This window comes from Pteropus medius, unplaced genomic scaffold (assembly GCF_902729225.1).
Source record: "Pteropus medius unplaced genomic scaffold, Ma_sr-lr_union100, whole genome shotgun sequence".
Classification (NCBI taxonomy): Eukaryota; Metazoa; Chordata; class Mammalia; order Chiroptera; family Pteropodidae; genus Pteropus; species Pteropus medius.
The window spans coordinates 3,719,168-3,737,080 of record NW_024349799.1 but is presented as its reverse complement, the minus strand read 5'-3'; the positions used below and the strand labels follow the sequence as shown (position 1 = coordinate 3,737,080).

General features: G+C 47.8%; 1 protein-coding gene and 1 non-coding gene across 6 annotated transcripts in view; both read right to left on the bottom strand.

The window, feature by feature from the left end:
• MSI2 (musashi RNA binding protein 2) overlaps window positions 1–17,913 on the bottom strand; it is a 375,150-nt gene that overhangs the window by 155,518 nt on the left and 201,719 nt on the right. The gene's annotated exons all lie outside the window — the stretch shown is intronic.
• On the bottom strand, window positions 11,402–11,476 carry TRNAV-CAC (transfer RNA valine (anticodon CAC)). The gene has a single exon. It is a non-coding gene; the product is annotated as a tRNA-Val (tRNA).

Here is a 17,913-nt window from a genome sequence, read left to right as displayed (position 1 = left end):
TCAGGATGGACACCAAATGGCCATTGTCCCCTTCAAAGAACTTAGCGTGAAAGGCCTTGTCTTTATTGACTAAGACTTCAAATAATTTTTTCGAGATTTTTTTGGGGGGGGAGGAATTCCCTTCTAGTCAGTTCCCAAGTCATGCAAGACAACTAGTCTTATTATTTTATAGTCCTGCTGCATTTTGGTCCAAAAACAGCATAATCAATCTTGGCCTTAAGTCACTTGGAGCTAAGGCTGGTGATGGTTTCCAAAAATCACATCCACTTTCAAAGGCCAAAGATTTATCACCAGTGAGGATATTCAGAAGAAAATGCCACAGAGTCTGACTATGAGTTCACAGTGAAAGCTTTGAAATGCTCAGAGCAAAGGCGAGATCTTTGGAATAAGTACACAGACTCCCACTTTGAAGAGGACACATTGCATTTGTAAGGAAAAGCCCTGGTCTTAATGCTACTAGTCACTGGGGTGGGGGTGGGTGCAGAAGGTAGGCGGTGGTGGGGAGGAGGAGAGACAGAGAAATACAGACAGAGGGAGACAGACACCAACAGAGAGAGACACACGCACAGAGAAATACAGACAGACAGGAGAATGACAGAGAGAGAGAAAAAGACTGATTCATCATAAAAGAATCTTGGAGGTGAAATAAACGGGAGAGAAATAAGAAAAGATTTTCCATAGCGTAATACCAAGGGAATTACGGATGCAACTGGAAGAAAACATTTACCATCTCAGTGTACATTAGCATCCTCGGGAGGTTTGTGAGTCTGGGCTGGGCCCACACTTGCTTGAAAATCACTCTGCAGATGCCCCCTTGCCCCAGCACACACTATTGCCATGCATTTCTTAGCTGTCAGAAATCTGCCTTCCCCTGCCTAGCTGCCCAGGCTAACCCTCGTGTCCCTAAAGCCGTACGTGGAGGAGGGCAAGAGGAGGTTTTCCCTCAACAGGCATGAAGAATAAGCTCGTTTTGCTCAACTCTAATCAAAGATGCTGAACCCATCCAGATGTTCAAACAGCTCGGGAGAGCATAGCGGAGCCGCTTAGATCCCATGTTTCTCACCACTCCTCCCCCCCTCCCCACCCCGCCCAAGGCCAGGGAAGACCTCTTCCTGCAGAAAGGCTACTCCTCAGGGACAGTGCAATCAATGACCACTCAAACTTCCAGGGAACTTGGCGTTAGGCGCAAACCACAGAGAGACAGTATCCACAACCCATGAAAGCAGCGACGTTGGTTCACTTCCGTGACAGCTGGAAAATGACAGAAGCCCCAAGCCATCCTTATCACATCTCTGTGCATACAAATACACAATGGAAAATTACAGATGCCTCTCATCTCCCAAAGGAGCCATAATAACCCCACAGGTTTTCCCCAAGTCTTCAGGACACTCCGTCTGCGCTGTCTGACACGAGGGACACAAGTCCAGCACCTGCGAAACTTTTCGAAGGGAAGCCACCCAAGCCCTGAAGCTCCGGACGCGGCTAATTGCCCCGTCAGGGTCTCGCCCTCAACAGACCGAGGTGAGGATGTCTCAAAAGAAAATGTGGTGCCTTCCCTGGCGCAGAGATATCGGGCTTGCCCACTGTCCTTTTGTAAATGCCTGCTGGGTACGTGTGAAGATAAGACGAGTATTACATTATGATGCTTCCTCATGCATGAAAGTCTATTTTAAAGAGAGTCTGGAGGAGGGGAGGAGGCCAGGTAGGAGGGGGACGGAGCCTGAGGAAGCGGGGTTAAAAGGAAAGCTGCTTTATTGAGAAAAGTCTCAGCCACAGAATGAAACTGCGCTTTACCTGCAAAGGAAAACTCATTAAAGTTTCTCTTTGGTTCCAGAGGAAGAAAGCTAGAGCCACAGAATCTCAGAGAAATTGTTTTTATTTCCTTATTGGCTTTTCACCTTGTCGCCCCACCCCGACTTACATAGTGACTCTTGAATAAAGATACAACACCCCACCCCAAGCCAAGACGCCGGACAACCATACCAAATAAGTGTGAGCATAGCCTTTACTTTAAATTTCACTCTTTCAGGTTTGCCACCCCGTGCAATATAGTGCATACACTATAAAGTTGCACGAATCCTTGTGTAAGAAACTCTGGCGAAAACTTCTTTTGGAAAGCAAGGAATATCTGCATATTATTAGGGAATGACAGTTAACTCTGTCAATTTGTTCAGCTACATTGGAAGGCCTCCCTTCTCCTGCCTGCCGATGGTTTCCTGCCATGTGGATGTTCCAGGACCTCAAAACCCCACACGTTTTAATAAGGATGACATGCCTTTCCCCCAAATTCCAGTTCCATGAGTGGACCACCGCTTCTCATGGGCCGAAATCTTTATACCATCATTGACCTTTCCTTCTTCCAAGCTCCTGTCCGATCCTGTCATTTCTTCCTTCGATGCGACCGCCATATCATCCTTTCTTAAATCTTCAACATGCCTCTTAGTTTCGGGACCTTGTCCCCATAGTCTGGACCTACCACACGATGATCTCCTTCCTGTGATCACTCACACTCTTGATCACTCCACTCAGTGTAGCCTGGTTACTTATCCTGAAAGACCAGTTCGAGTTTCCACGTGTCCCAGTGCCCACAGGCAAATGTCCAAGCACTCAGCCCAATACCAGCTGGCCTTGACCCTGCCTTCCATCCTCACCTCTCTCTGTCCCCCCAAGACACATGCCCCCTGGTCCAGTCCCCTGAACGTCTTCTGGCCCCTTTGCTTACGGTGAACATGCTTTTGTCCAACCTCCACAGTGGGCAGAACAGAAGAAAGAGCACGAGGAACTCCATGAGGAGGCTCTTAGGGAGACTGGCTCTGGGACTGGTGTCCTGAGGCCATGACTTCTAGACATAGAGACTTAGGAGCTTTCGCCAAGGAGGCCGGACATGAGATGACAGGAGGGGAGGGGACTGTGCAAGCAGCAGCAGGACCGAAAGGGCAACAACCCCCGGCACCAGCCAGCTTTCTGGCGTCATGAAGGAGAAACCAAAGTCTGGGGAATTGTAGAGGTCAGGGTTATGGTCAAGGGAAGAGAAAGTTTCAACAGAAATCTCTCATCCCAAACCATGAGCACCTTGTGAACAGAAACTGTATCGTATGCCTTCACTGCCCCTCACCCCAGAGCAAGGGCTCATGACTATTTTTTGATTGACAGGCAGATAAAGGGCAGCTCTGGGGACTGAGCAATTGTTCTGGGACTTTTAAGACCTAGACTCTTGCTGATGTGTAGAGTGACCTTGGGCTAGTTGACAAATGTACCATGCCTAATCAGTTATATAGGAGAGCTTGCAAAACATTTATTTTTTAATACATGCATTACATGTATACATCAGAAACTGCTGCAGAGCAAAAGAAGAAAATACAGAAGCAATTAGAAAACACACGCACACATAAACATAGAAGAAGGAGGAGAAGAACAAATAACATTTTGGTATTTATTTTTCCTAGACAAATGTCTATGTGTCCGTGTGTAACATTTTAAATTTCTTAAAAAAGGAAATAAGAGTACTTATTAATTTGCCAAGTCTCATGTCCTGAATTATTGAGATTTAACCCCTAAGTATTGTAGCTGAATATAACAAAACTCCCAGTCAGTTCTCTTTGATTTCTTAGACTCACATCAGTCTTGAAGCCACCCCTGAACTGTGATTTATATGACAGCTTGGGAAAAGCCAATTGGGGACAATCAATGAAACAGATGGAGACAGGCCTAGTGAATGTGCATGAATTAAAAGGAAAACTCTATTGTAATAGGAACAAGATTCTAATCACTACACCTAATTACAAAGAGGAGTAAATCACGGGAAAAAAAATTAAGTGTCTCATACAGAACAAACAAAGCAATTAGTCATAAACAGAGGCTCAGGGTTTGGCGAACGATCGGGAGCCCGGCCCCAAGCCACCAGCTGCACATCTGCTCCCAAGGCCACATCGGAGCTGGAAGGTCAGCGATGGGGAAGGGCGGGCGGCAGCCTCCCCACACACGCACGCCGCACACGCAGGCACTTATCGGAGGCTCCTGACCACAGCAGTGACCCGCCATTAGATGCTCGAAGGCCTAAGCCTGGGGCCCAGACTTTCCTGGGTGGCAGAATAATGACGGGTGATTTTATTATATGACAGAGCCACATCTTTCATTCTCTGTCCCCATCCCCTGAGGTTGTTAATAATAAAAACAACACCAATAACAGCAGTTAATTCTTATTACACAATCACTGTACACCCAACAGCATGCTAGGTATTTCACACCATAATCTGTTTTAATTCGCATGTTAACCCTTTCAAGAAACTATTAGCATCACCTCTATTTATTTATAAATGAGGAAATGGAGGTCTAGAAGGTTGATCAATTTGCCTAAATTCACACTACTTTCTGAGGAGCAGAGCCTGGATTTAAACCCCACAGTGGACTTCAAGGCCTTTGCTCTTAAAAACTGCACCACGTGGTATAAAATGAGAAAAGTGATACCCATTTCACCAAACTGCGGTAAGAAACGACACGTCAAGTTTGAAGTGCTTGGCGTGCACAGAATATTCAATAAACGTTGGCTGTTGATTCTGAGCCCTTTCCTCTTCCTGCCCCACCCACCCTCTCTCTCCTGAGGTCCCCCTCCTAGAGGCTCTGGGACAGTTCCACATCCATTCTGCAAAGAACCTCCCTAAACAACCTGAGACACGCGATGACTGTCATTATGGGGCAGGCTTTCTTGAAGGGTCTATAGAATAAAAACCAACAGTGGTCGAGGCCATTCTAGGCCCATCTCATTGCTAAAGAGCCAAGCAGTAAGGGGGGGGAGTGAATCGGCAGATGCACGAGCTATTCTTTCGGTCATTCCAAAAGACTTCTCCCAAGACGTCAGAACCTGTTTCAGGCACCAAGAAATAGACAGGGACTATTTTCAAAGATCGACCTCACAGCCCTGTGAGCACAAGCCAAGGGGAGCTGTGGCGGGTGGCTTGGAGGCAGGGTCCCTGAGCCCTGAAGGCGGCCTGGCCTGGGGCAGTGGGAGGGGAGGAGATGGATGGAGAATGAGTCAGGTCCTGTGATGGAGCTTCCTCCCCTCTCTTTAAACTAGATGATAAAGCAAGAGCTTCTGCCTAAGCGTGCGGCAGTAAACACATAAAAGATTGTTTTTGACAAGTCTGGCAAAGGAGCTCAGTTCAGCACAGCAAACGCTCCCATGGATGTCCTCAGCTCAGCCAGTTCTCCAGACAGTGGCCCAGCCACCGGCCAACTCGGACACTAGCAGAGTTCAAGGGCTTGGGCCCCCAGGTCACAGAGACTTGGCTTCATATCTGACACTTGGGAACCACAGAGTGACCTTGGACAAGCATCAGAACAAGTTACTTAACTCTCTGAACGCCAGTTAATAGCATGTTCTTAAAAGGATAATGAAATGGGATTAAATGGAAGCTGTATTTACACATGGAAACATACACGTGTTAGCTTCTGATGCTGCTATTATTATTAATATTATAATATCGGTTAGTGTTTTCATTTAAAGGCCACGGTTGAATGTGCCATTAATTGAGTGTACTCATCAACAAAACTAACAAGACAGAGCTCTAGATAAAGTCTGGTCATTACATAAGCTACATATACCCAGGTGGCCCATCCTCACCTAACAGTAGTTGTCAAACACTGGCGGCTCTACCAAGAGGACACCTGCCCGCCCTTCAAAGAAGAGGTGAGTGTTCTCCTTTATTCTAGGTGAGTTTGTGACTCGCTGTTTTCTATGACTTTCAAGGCCAGGTCAGAAAAGTGAAGCCACGTCTGCCGTATTTGCTGGAACACATGCGCTGAAGACCTCAGCTGCTCTATAAGGAGTTCGGCTGTCCTGAGGCCGCCACGATGTAAGGAAGCGCAAACCAGCTCGTGAAGAGAGACCATATGGAGAGAGAGATGCCTGGTCAGCCTTCAGCTGTGCCAGCCACTGTCTGACTGCAACCTCATGAGATAACCCTAGCCGGAACCACCAGCTGAGCCCCTTCCAAATTCTCGATCCATAGAAACTGCGAGAGATAATATAATGATTGTCGTTCGAAGGCAGTAAGCTTTGGTATGATTTGTTACGCACCAATAGATAACTGGAACATCACGCATATGAAAACATGCTGTAAACTGATGGGTAAATATTAAGAAGTACCAATGCTATAATAAGTTGTGATTATTTCCTCTTCAAGTCTGCCCTTGACTTTGTCTTTGGAAAAATCAGGATTGTGAATGGGGTGAGGAGAATACATACAGACTCGCCTTTAGCTTCTCAGAAAAAAAAGCCCAATTGTCACCAAATGATAGGTGTCAATATGCAAAATGACATCTCAATTCATGTACTGGCATCATTTAGAAATAAAGATTCTACAAACTAAAAAGTGACTTGAAACAGGAGGATTTTCCCCCAACAAAGCCAAGCCAATTCTATGCAAAGATCCTCAGAACCCAAACATCTGTGTTCTGCAGAGGAGCTGGGTTGCCTGGGCAGCACAAGAACCCATCTCATCTGCTCACAGGCAAAGAGGAAGATCCTCGCTAGACTGTGTATGAACGTAGATGCTGACTACGGCCTTCCACCCAAACTCTGTACCAGGGCAGGAGGGACATTCTCCACCAACCACAAAACGAGTGTGCCTGGGGTGGCCAGGTGCCTCACAGTTCAAAACCACGGCTTTCCTGTTCTCATCACTGCAGTTTCTGGGAGCAAATTGAGATCGTAAGGCCGTCAGCAGCCTAGGCGCTCATCATCTTGACAGATACTTAGCTATTCATTTAAAAACAAGTAAGAGAACAAGCATCAGCTGTATTTTTTAATTACTCCTGTATAGGACTGGGAATGCTTTGGCATAATTGGGGTATTGAGATTTTTTTTCACTTTGAAGGCCTTGTTGCGGCGAGAAAAATACTATGTTTAGTCTAATCACAACCACCTTTCTTCTAAACCATCTTAGCGATGGAAAGGCCAAAGGTGACGGGCATTTATTTTTTTATCAGGCAGCGGGGGTAACAGTTACCAGGGCTGGGTTTGCCATGAACATGTGTCCTTGGGCACAGAACTCTTCGCAGCGCGGTTGTCTCATTTAGAAACTGGGGGACGTGAAGGAAGTTCCACGTGTTCCCTTTTAGCTCTGATATAATATAAAGTCATCACTCCCACTCTTCCTATCACCCCAGGCCAGTGGGGTATAACTTACCATGGGCCAGCCCTCCTAATACGCAGAGTATTTCAGGGCACACGGTGTCCAAACTCATCACCAGCCTCCATGGCCAGAAGCTTGTCCAACAGTGCAATGGTTCCCTACTATCTGTGTGAACGCGGATCACCTGGTGCCCTTGTTAAATGCCTAGTCCCAGGCCACTCCTCCAGACTACTATAATTCAGTAGTTGTGGGGTGGGGTCCAGGAATCTGAATTTGGGATAGATACAAGCCGACTTGGAAAATGGCTTTGGGGCTCAGAAAGAATAAGTCTCAAATCCTGTCCTCTCGGTTTCCCAGCCACATAGCCTTGATCGAGGTACTCCACCTCCTTGGACCTCTCCCTTCTGAGAAAGCACGGCCTCCCAGTCCTGCTGGAGAACATGAGGCAAAGTCCTCTCTACTTCCTGCCACACACAGCTGCCCAACACAGACCTGTTCTCTTTTGGCTCTAGAAGTGGGGCACCTCAGAGTGGCTTTCCACAAAGCACGAGAGCAACAACCTCTCAGAAGACAGGTCGGGCTGCAAGGGCCCACAGCAGCACTTAGACCATTCAAAACAGCCAAGTACCTCATAGTTAACAGTAAAGGTGGGGGTGAGAGCTGAAGGTAGCCACCAACGGAACAAGCTATAATCGTACACCTGGCAGCTGGAGAATACAAAAAAAAAAAAAAAAAGAGATTATGGGCCTTATAAATAGCATTTCTAAAGCCTTCGGGTACCCTGCCCAGTTCAATGCCAAGCTATCCTGTTCTCACCCTTTGCTCCTCAGACCTGGCTCTATCCCCAGAGGAATACAAATGCCCTGATCAAGCACCGGAGCCGGGGGAAGAAGGGCTGCCCAAGATGGAGATGGGGTAGTGGTACACCCGAACACACCCACATGCGGCCAGACACCTGGGCTCACCATAACCGGGCTCTGCGACCAAACGGCTGACAGAGCACATCAGCTCGCCTCCCATGCTTGTCAAAACGATTAGGCTCTAGAAGGTGGCAATGGCACCATGGCCGAGAAAATGCAATATATCAGCCTGTTCATAAGCCCCGTGGACAGTTCAACAGGGCCAGGAGGGCAGGGGACCTAAATGGGGGGAAAGGGGACTGGGCTGTCTCCCTTGGGACAGAGGAGTCATTAAAACTATCCAGTAGAAACGTTATAAAACCTGGAAGCACCACATAGCCAAGGAGAGCAAAATGTCTCAACCTCTGTGGATCTGTAGGACAAGTGGCCAGCGCTGTACTCAAGAGAAAAGGTGGGAGAGTCTGGGCATTCGCCGAGTGATTGACAAGCTGGCCCTCCCGCACTTCTACTCTGCTCCAGTAACTACCCATATTATGCCGAAGTGACACAAGCGACAATAATTAAGCCCAGATCTCTGTGGATCGTTCGCAGTGATAATTCTACCTTTGTAATTCAGCTTCAGATAAACCTCTTTTGTTCTGCCTTATAACACAGATTCTAGTATCATTCAAGTATATTAACTGTAGCCTATTACTGTCACAAAAAATGCTCCCTGAGCCATAGCAAAAGACTCCCCAGACAAAACTTTATGTCATGTTAATCCAAGCTTTAATAACTATGAGGATATATAACTGTATTCTAATTGTGCTCTGCGTTCCTGCATACAAAAACAGAAGATATCAAAAATGACAGCGGCAGATCACTTCAAATAAAAAAGCATTAATTCCCCACTCAGGATGCTGGGATGCTGGGGTGAAGGGATGTGTGTTTATATGAAAAAAGAAACAACATGGGGCTTCTGAGGATAGGGAAGTCTTTGCGGCTGGTGCGGGACTGCCAGAAATCAATGCCACCGAAGGCTGAAGCATGGGCTATGGAAGACGATGAAAAGCAGTCATGGCGACCTGGGTGTGGAGCCTGGAGACTTATCAAGTGAACAAAGTCAGAGACGTGCAGGGGAAACAAAGAAGCTGAGCACGGCTTGCGAAGGTCGCTATGAGAATCCCTGGTTCTGGACCCAGTTTGGACATGAAGTCAACATGTGACCTTAAACAAGTCATTCCCATCCCCTGAGACTCCATTTCTTTCTGCAAAGAGGACATGAGGTCAGACTCATGAGTGGATCTGGTATGGCTCCCTCCCTCGCCTCCTTCACGCCCTCTCCGGGGTGGGCCGCTGGGACTACCTGCTATAGAACTGCAACCCAGCTCCCAATATCCTTTGCCATGTTCTGCTGTTGTTCCTTTTAAATGGTTATCATTTTCTAACATGCTATGTGATTTACTTACTTACTATACTAGTTGTTTATTATGTGTCCCTTCATTTGAATTCTGATCTACAAAGACCAAGATTTGTCTATCCTATTCACTGATGTATTCCTGGTGCCCAGACAGCACCTGGCATATAGCATGCAATCAATGAATGTTTCCTGAATGACTGAGCAGCACTGCCACAGAGCAGGTATATGGCCCAGGACAAGTTTCTTCAACACACTGAGACTCAGTTTCCTCATCTGCAAAAAGGCAGATACCTGCTTCCTAGTGTCACTGAGAGAATTAAAGAGCAGATGCAAAAGCACCAGGTGTGGTGACTGGCACAACAGAGGTGCTCAAAGCAGGTTATTTTTCTGGAGAAAAACAAAATTCCCTCTAAGGCTTAAGAGGCAATTTTCACTGCTCAGACCAAAGGCAGGTCCTTATTCAGTCACTGGTTTCATTACCTTCACGACATATCCTTCTTCTAGAACCCCTACCCCTACTTCTCCAGTCCCCCACTCCACTCCATACCCACAGCTGGGCACCTTTTCTGACAGTGGAAAAGAACCAAACAGTACTAGACTTTTGTGGGACACTGCTGCGTTATGGAGACTTCTGGACATGGGTGCCTAGAAGGCCAAAAAGGATCAAGGCAAACTGTAAGCTTCTTGGCCTTAGAGTTACCTTCTCTATAAAACCAGGAAACTGTCTTTTAATGGGTCTCCCGTACTCGACGTCGTAAAGATGAAACATAACAAAATGATCATTCTCTGATAAGAAGAATGATTATTCTCTGTTATTTAACTTCTCTGAGCCTGGTTTCCTTATCTGTAAAAAGGGGGATTATAATAACCCTCATTGCCATATCTCATGGAGTGTGCTATGTCGAGGCCTTTGCTATTTAGAGAGTGACCAGAGGCAAGGAGCCAAGAGCATGCAATTTGTGGCGAAAGACTTGGCCTCCAGTGCCAGCTCCCAGGTGCATATGAACCACTTAACTCCTCCAAAGAGCCAGTTTCTTCTTCTGTATAAAGGGGATTCAACTTTCCCTGCTCCACCTGCGTCACAATCACTTTCGTCACAATCACTTTCACTTTCACAGCCACAAGCCCAGGACGTGAATATGCCCCCAGGGAAAGGGACAGCAGGGCCTACCTCCTCACTGCCGTTTGGGCAGCTGATGAAGGTTTCACTACTCATGACTAGCAGAGCCTATAGCTAATACTTGTAACCACACCCCTTCCCCAAAGAGAAAGATCTTCGGTCAGTTCAAGGCTTCCCACCTAACTTGGGATCTTGAATGCCTTCATCAGGTGGAAGGGACCGAATGGCAGAGGAACAAAAATCTCATCAAACACATCACGACCCAAAGCCCAGACAAAGCGACAGTGCCCCCGAGGGCCGGAGCTCCACCGGGAGAGTACTGTCCCCTGCAAGCGCTCCTTGACTGAGACCTAAACCGCCCACCGGCATCTTTATTGATATTTTTGCTGCATTTAACAACCAAAGAATAAAGGAATTCGGAGGTGGCAAGTGAGGACTGATTTCATTCATCTCCTTCCTCTTTTTCGCTATAGATCAACTACGCAACCAGATGTTATCATGAGACGAATCAGAAATCCCCACCAGAACAGCTATCACACCTTTCACCTTTCTTCTGACAGATGCAAATGCCATCCACACCCGAAACTCCTACTCCCAAAAAATCCTGAAAGACAACAGACAGGCAGAGTATAGAGGAAAAACGGTTGCTCTGTGTCTCCACGAAGCCCAGCTGGCTTTTACTTACTTACTTACTTACTATTTATTTCCCCCCACTCTTTGATTCCTCTCCTCCCCTCACTTCCACCCCTGACCTATGGAGGTTGCCGTTTCCCCTGAAGAGCTGGATCTCTGAAGGCGGGGCGTCTCCTCCCACACGCTCATGGCATGCACCCGGGGCCTGGCGCCCCCAGAGCACTCGGGGGCCCTGGGGCACCCGGGGCTTGGTGCGTGGCTCCACCTGGGGCACAAACCCAAGACCTTCTGCGTGTGAAGCAGACGTGCTAACCAACTACACTATGGAGCCACCCCCCGCCTGGCTTTCAGAGCCCATTGGCAGTGCTCGGAATCCTGGTGGCATGGCTGGGACGAGAGTCCAGGGATCCATTCCACATTTCCTCCTCTGACACTGGAGCCTGAGCCTCCTCAGTGCGAGCTGGGTCTACAGCAGGCTTTGTTTCTTGACCTGTTCGATGCTCTCATCCCATTCTACCTAATTTGCAGCTCCCCCAAACGGAAACCTGATGGAAACTGCAAGAAGAATAAAAATACTCCAGAAAAGACTGAGAGTCCAAATGGCCGTCCCCCTCTCACCCAGAGCCTGGCCCCGGCACGTCACACACGTGGGACAGAGGCACGTCTTCCTCGGTGGCACTGCAATTTCTTCAATACTATCAAGAAGTATTTTTTCCCTTGCCCGTCCAGCATTGGCTGCCAAAGACTTAGATATCTATTTGAGAACCCTCAGTATTGATTAGGTCAAATCTACCAGGTGTTTATTTCCTGATTTCTTGACCTTCGAGGCTCCCCGAGGGCTTACCTAATATAGTAATGCCACAATGAAAATAACTGTGGGGAAGAAAGATACTCAGGAATTCACGCTGTCCTGATTTTACTTGTCCATCACCTCCAATTCTCGTGGAGACTGTCTCACAAATCCTTCCCCGTTTTTCATGGGGATTACTGAGACCCTGACAACAGAACAGATGCCTCGCTCTACCAGAGAAATACTGTCAAGAAATACAAATGAAAAACTGAAGCAATTCGGAACATTATAAATCGGAAATGATCTTTTTCATCTTGGTTAATATGTGAATCCAGACGACAAACCTGTCTTTTTTTTTTTTCTTTTTTTTTAAAGGAAAAAGCTTTCATCACAACAGGTTTAGGTGGTAGCAGGAGCAAATTACAACACTAATACAGTCCTTGGAGAAAGAAAAATAAGTTTTGATAGAGCAAAATGAGGACTTTCAGAGCAATGTTCATGTTCCTTCTGGCCAGTGTTATGAATTCATCACCCAGGGAGAAATACTGAGGCAAAGCCACCAGCCTAGAAGGGCTGACTGAATGGCTGGAAGGAGGCAAACTGTGGCTTCATATTCCTATCATTAGATCAGTCCTTTGTGAAAAACCATCACCATCATCATCACCATCACCATCACCACAGTGTTTGGCCTTTCTCCCACTGGAATGGGAAGTGAGGACTGGCAGGCAATGGTTTCCCTTCCCCTTTTGCCAGAACGAGAAATATGATCTCAATCCTGCCCCCAGCACCCCCCTGCCCCCACTCCCTCACACCCACCCTGCCAAACACACACCTTCTCTGAAAAATTCATTCCCAAGTACACCCCAATCTGACCCCCAGGCTCTCCCAATGAGCCTCAAAATGGCCAAGACCCTCTGGCTGCTGGAGTCTTGTGTCAGGAGATGGGCTTTGACTACATTCAATTTATTCAGGGTCTGTGATCAGCCATAAACGTTTAAGCCCCAGGCTGGCTGTCTCTGCTCCAAGCACTCTCATGGCCTGCTTTCTGGCATCTCAGCTAGTCTGAAAGTTACTTTGGATGCCAGGTCAATGTTCTGCTGAATTGCAGTGACGTAGGATGTGGTATTCTAAGAGCTAACAACACCCTAGGATCTCAGGGTTCCTTCACCCATTCACTCCATGACCCATCTTTTCCAACTCCCCTGCTAAGCTTTGTGCCTGGGCGTGCTCTGAGAGGGGCCTCTAGCCAGGTCTTGTGCTGTAGAAAGGAACTAGGAAGAAGCAGGTTAACTCCCTCTATGGCAGAATCAGGATAAAATGACCAATGTGGGCGCCTGGCAGGAATACTCCTGAGGTCCCAAGTCCTTTGTCCTAGAGCCAGCCAGGGCTGCCATTGGCTATGAGCTCGAAGGCCCATGAGGGGCACAAGCACCCATCCTCCCTCCCATCCCAGAACCCTAGCCAGGTGCTTGGCCGACACTGCTGGCATGCGCCTTGGCTCCAAGGAGTCTGAGCCATTCTAAGTTACCAGTTCCAAGTACTAAGCTGCTGCTGCTGGCTAAGGAGGGAAAAAGAGAGGGGAGAAAGGGACGTGGGGGTGTAGGAGGCGGGGCGGGGGTGTGCGGGGTGGTAGAGCTAAGGCATTTCAGCCACTCAGAACAATCTGAGAGACTGGAGTTGGAAAATGGGGCAGACCAAAATGTTTACTTCAGTCTCTCTTATGATGTGCCCCAGGACCGTTCTACAGAAACAAAGCATCAGGGCATCTCACCAAGATCATGGTCACTTCTGGGCCTATGCTATCTTGAAACAAGAGCCCTGTCATTTTACTTCAAATGTATCCCCTTTGGCAAAGATAACCCATTTGCTTGGGAACCAGGACACATGTGTGAATCCAACCCAAGCACCGCCCCCTTTGCACTCCCTGGCCTGTTCCAAAGCCCTTCCTGGGTGACTGAGGGTGACCTTCAAAGGCAGATGGCTACTTTCAGTATGAGAAAAATTTTAAATGGCCCCAAATTCTCCAAGCTCTAATTAGAAGGTGTCTATAGAACTCTTGCCAGAGGAGATCTGAGAAACTAAAAACATGGTACAAGCCAAGGACAAGGATTTTGGCATGGTAGCTACCCCAAGACCCTTGGCAAACTTCATCAGGCAAACAACAACAGATGTAAACCTACCAGGCTTAAGAGAACAAAGGGGAGGTCCCTAGGGTGCCTAAAAGGAAAGCCTGTTGCTAATCATTTTAAGAAAGCCAAAGAAAGAACTGAGTACCATCCATGTACGCCCATTATTTCATTCGCATCTCGACCACAGCCGTTCCATAAGCTTGATGATCCTCGTTTTGCAAATACGGAAATTGAGGCTTGGGAAGATGAAAGAGTTTGCCCTAGGAGAGCTCCAAGGTGCACGATCTTTCTGTCATGGCTTGCTACCATTAGGTACGTTCTTGTTTGTCAGAAGTGGCAGCTAAGAGGGTTTTTCCAAAGAAGTTCTTAGGTCTTTGAGTCTCCCATTAGATAAACTCGGCTGAATTTAAAGCAAACACGATTCGTTCCTAAGGCTCCCTCACCTTCCTCCACCGTCACCTGTCTCCACCCTCCTGCTCACCCCAATTCCTAGTCCTTCAAATAATATAAACAAATCCATCTGTTACCTTTGTCTTTCTTCCCTAAGTCCCGTTTCTTAGCAGAGTTATACCATTTGCAGAATGAAGCTGTAAGAGAGCAGAGGTCAACAGTCTCTGGGTGCCCACTCTAGCTGGGTTAATGGCCTCCCCTTCCCTGGGCACTCATGCAAAGGTAAACACAGTTAGAATAGCAGGTAGGGTGGTAACCAGGATAAGGACCACATGATGGCTGTAGTAACCAGTGTCCGGCAGTGCTCCTGGTGCAGAGTGGGCTCTTTATCGATGCTGCTGCTGATAATAATTGAGAGGGAGCTGCACGTGCTAGGGAAGAGTTACAAGGGAAGAAGGTTCTGAGGATGGAAGAAGAGGGGGCACTGCTGATTGAGTCTGGCCAGACGCTCGAACAATCGTGGTTCTGGGGAGCCAGCCACTGGGTGGTACCAGCTGTCCGCATATACAGGCACATACAGAGTCTCTGTCCACTGGGAGACTGCTATACAGGAGCCTCCTTGGCCAATTTGGAATTCCAAAGCCTGTGTGCAAAACCCCAGAGCCATTCGGCTCAAGTCTGGCGGCTGCTTCTTCCCTGTTGGGCAAATCTGCTCTTCTCTTCTCCACCCCCGTGCCTTCCTCTCTGTCCACAAGCACCTGAGAGCATCTATTCCTGGACCCCCGCAGTCACCTCCCCCCCTGCATCTTGCTGCTGCTTGCCTCTCCCAGTGGCACATAGTCCCATGAGAAGTTCCATCAGGCCCCACTGCTAATACTACACCCGAAGTTTTTCATTGACTTGTGGAACTGGAAGCTGGAAAGGCCCTGAGAGAGCTCATCCAACTCCCTCTTTTGATAGATGAGGCTACCTGGCCCCCAGAAGCCGTGTGCTTGCCCAAGGCCACTGAGCCAGTTGGCAGCAGAGCTGGGATGCGAACCCAAGGCTCTTAATGACCCTTAATAACTCTGATGACGCACAAATGAGCATGAAGGGGCTGCATCTCTGGGCAAGAATTGAGAGTAAAGACCTCAGGCCACTGCCTGACTCCTGGCAGCATGTCTCTTCTCAGACAGAGTGGTACATGTGGGAAGGGCACTTTGCAGTTCTCTGCCAGCACATCTAATTTTCTCTCTTGCCATGTTTGCACATCGCCAGCTCTGATGTGCTGTTATTTTGCAGGATCTGAGCACATTTCTAAGCTGCATATCTGGCTCTGAAAGGTGCAAGGTACATACCACTGCACCCAAGAAAATTAAAGAGAACAAGCGAGCCCCTAGTCCACACACAGAACTTCCAATGGCCCCAAGGGGTAGGTGACGAGAGTTAAATACAATAGTAGGACAAAAGGATCTGCCCAGGGAGAGGAAATTTCAACCCGTAGCTGATTATCTTTCATTATTCAACTGAGCTTCCGCAAATGCTGAAAGGAGGCGGATGTTTAGGATGTATGGAAATATCGTTTCCTCCTGGGACAAGGAGGAGGGAGGTGGCGTCATTATATACAAATGAGTTTTTCCCCTGGTTAGTTTCTCCAGTAATCTCAGTACCACCCTCAGGAGAAATGAGGCAAACTGGGACCAGCAAGATCATAGGACAAATGAAGGTGGCTTGGGCTCTGCCCTGGGCTTAAAATGGGTCCTCCTCTCTCTACCTCTCTCTTTCCTAATTCCTCCTGCACACACTGCATGGGGGTCGACCACCGGCCTGGCATAGTGACTCTATGGACAGACAACAAAAGAACAATAAAACACTAGGCTGTGTGCACAGAAAGGGCACAAAGTGCTGTGGGAACGGAGGGAAGGAGACACATGAACAAATGCATCAGGCCGGAGAGGGGATGAAGAGGCTGCATCGGCCTGCAGATGTCTGTTGGCCAAATGATGGATAAAGGGGGTGTAGTGCAGAAGGAAGAGAGCTCCAAGCAGAGGACACATTCCAGTTAAATAGGGGAGAGAAAGTACACGAGAAAGTACAGCTAAAGCTGAGCGTATGAGAAGGCAGAGGCAGGGACAGCACGCCTGGAAGGGCCTTGAAGGGGTCTCCTCTGCCATACCAAGGAGCTTGGGCCTTGCTTGGGGGATGTCAGGAGCCGCTGAACGGTGTTGAGCAGGAGAATGACATGGCCAGACCAGCCTTTTAGCACCCTCCTCCGGCAACATGGGAAGGACGGACCAGAGGACCAAGCTGAAGGTCAAGACAACAGTTTTAGTACTTGAGGAATCACACAGATGAGTGATGAGGGAAGAGGAACTAATGCAGAGAAGTTGAAGAGAGAGGCAACAGTTGAAGCAGTATTTTTAGAAATGCAAAGACTGATGAAGTAGATGTGGGGGACAGGGAAAAGGGAGGTGTAGAGACAACCCTCAGGTGTCTAATACTGAGATGGAACACACAAGAACAGGATCCGATCCCATCCCTCCCCTGCTTGGAACACCCTGATGGCTCCCGCCATGCAATCGAAACTCCCCAAACTGGCACCAAAGCCCGTCACTATCTGGCTTTGCAGTTCATGAGCTGGCAGCACAAAGCCCCTGCTCATCTCTCTCACTGTACCTCCTCCCATACCCCGCGAGCCAGCCCTCTCACGTCCTCTTGCACTTCCCACATGGCCTCTCTTGCCTGATAAAATGAACCTATCCTTCAGTCAAGCTCAAGTGCAGCTCCTCCCACCCCAGATGAGTTTATCTCTCTCTCTTTTACTTTGCTCCCACCAGGTACTCTCCTTGTAGTTTGGTGCCTGTCACTGTCTCTCCTACTAGACTCTAAGTTCCCTGCAGGCAAGGATGTGGCTTGGTTTATTTTATCTCTGCAGCTCTCATGAACTTTGGATACACTAAGCGCTCAGTAAGTCTGGCAATACACTGAAATATCAGCAGACAATAAAAAAATCTAGGTAGCAGGGATAAGGGAGCTCTTTTAAACTAATTCTCTTTTCCACACTCAGGATGGGCCACCACTTACATCCTCCCAACTCTGAACCACAGAGCTTAGAATTTAATGCCTAAAAAGACAGCTCATGGGGAGGAAAAACGAGAAGCCTGCTTGCTCACCAGAGAATAACACACTTCCGAACACACTTATGTGGACGATGAGTTTGACGAAGGTGGGTGATGTAAATCCCATATAGTATTTGCATATAATGTAAAGAAATCACTTTCAGGTTCTCTGCAAGAGAGAGGTTAGATAAACATCATCTCTTTCATGACTCCAATGACCCAACTATTTTCAGAGCCCGACTTTGGCAGTTAGAAAGACTATGTTTGCTGGCTTGGGTTTTTGTTTTGTTTTGCCCTTCCCAATAGAAAGGAGACAGCTCATTTGGGTTAACTGAAGTTCAAAAGAAGCAATATCTCTGCT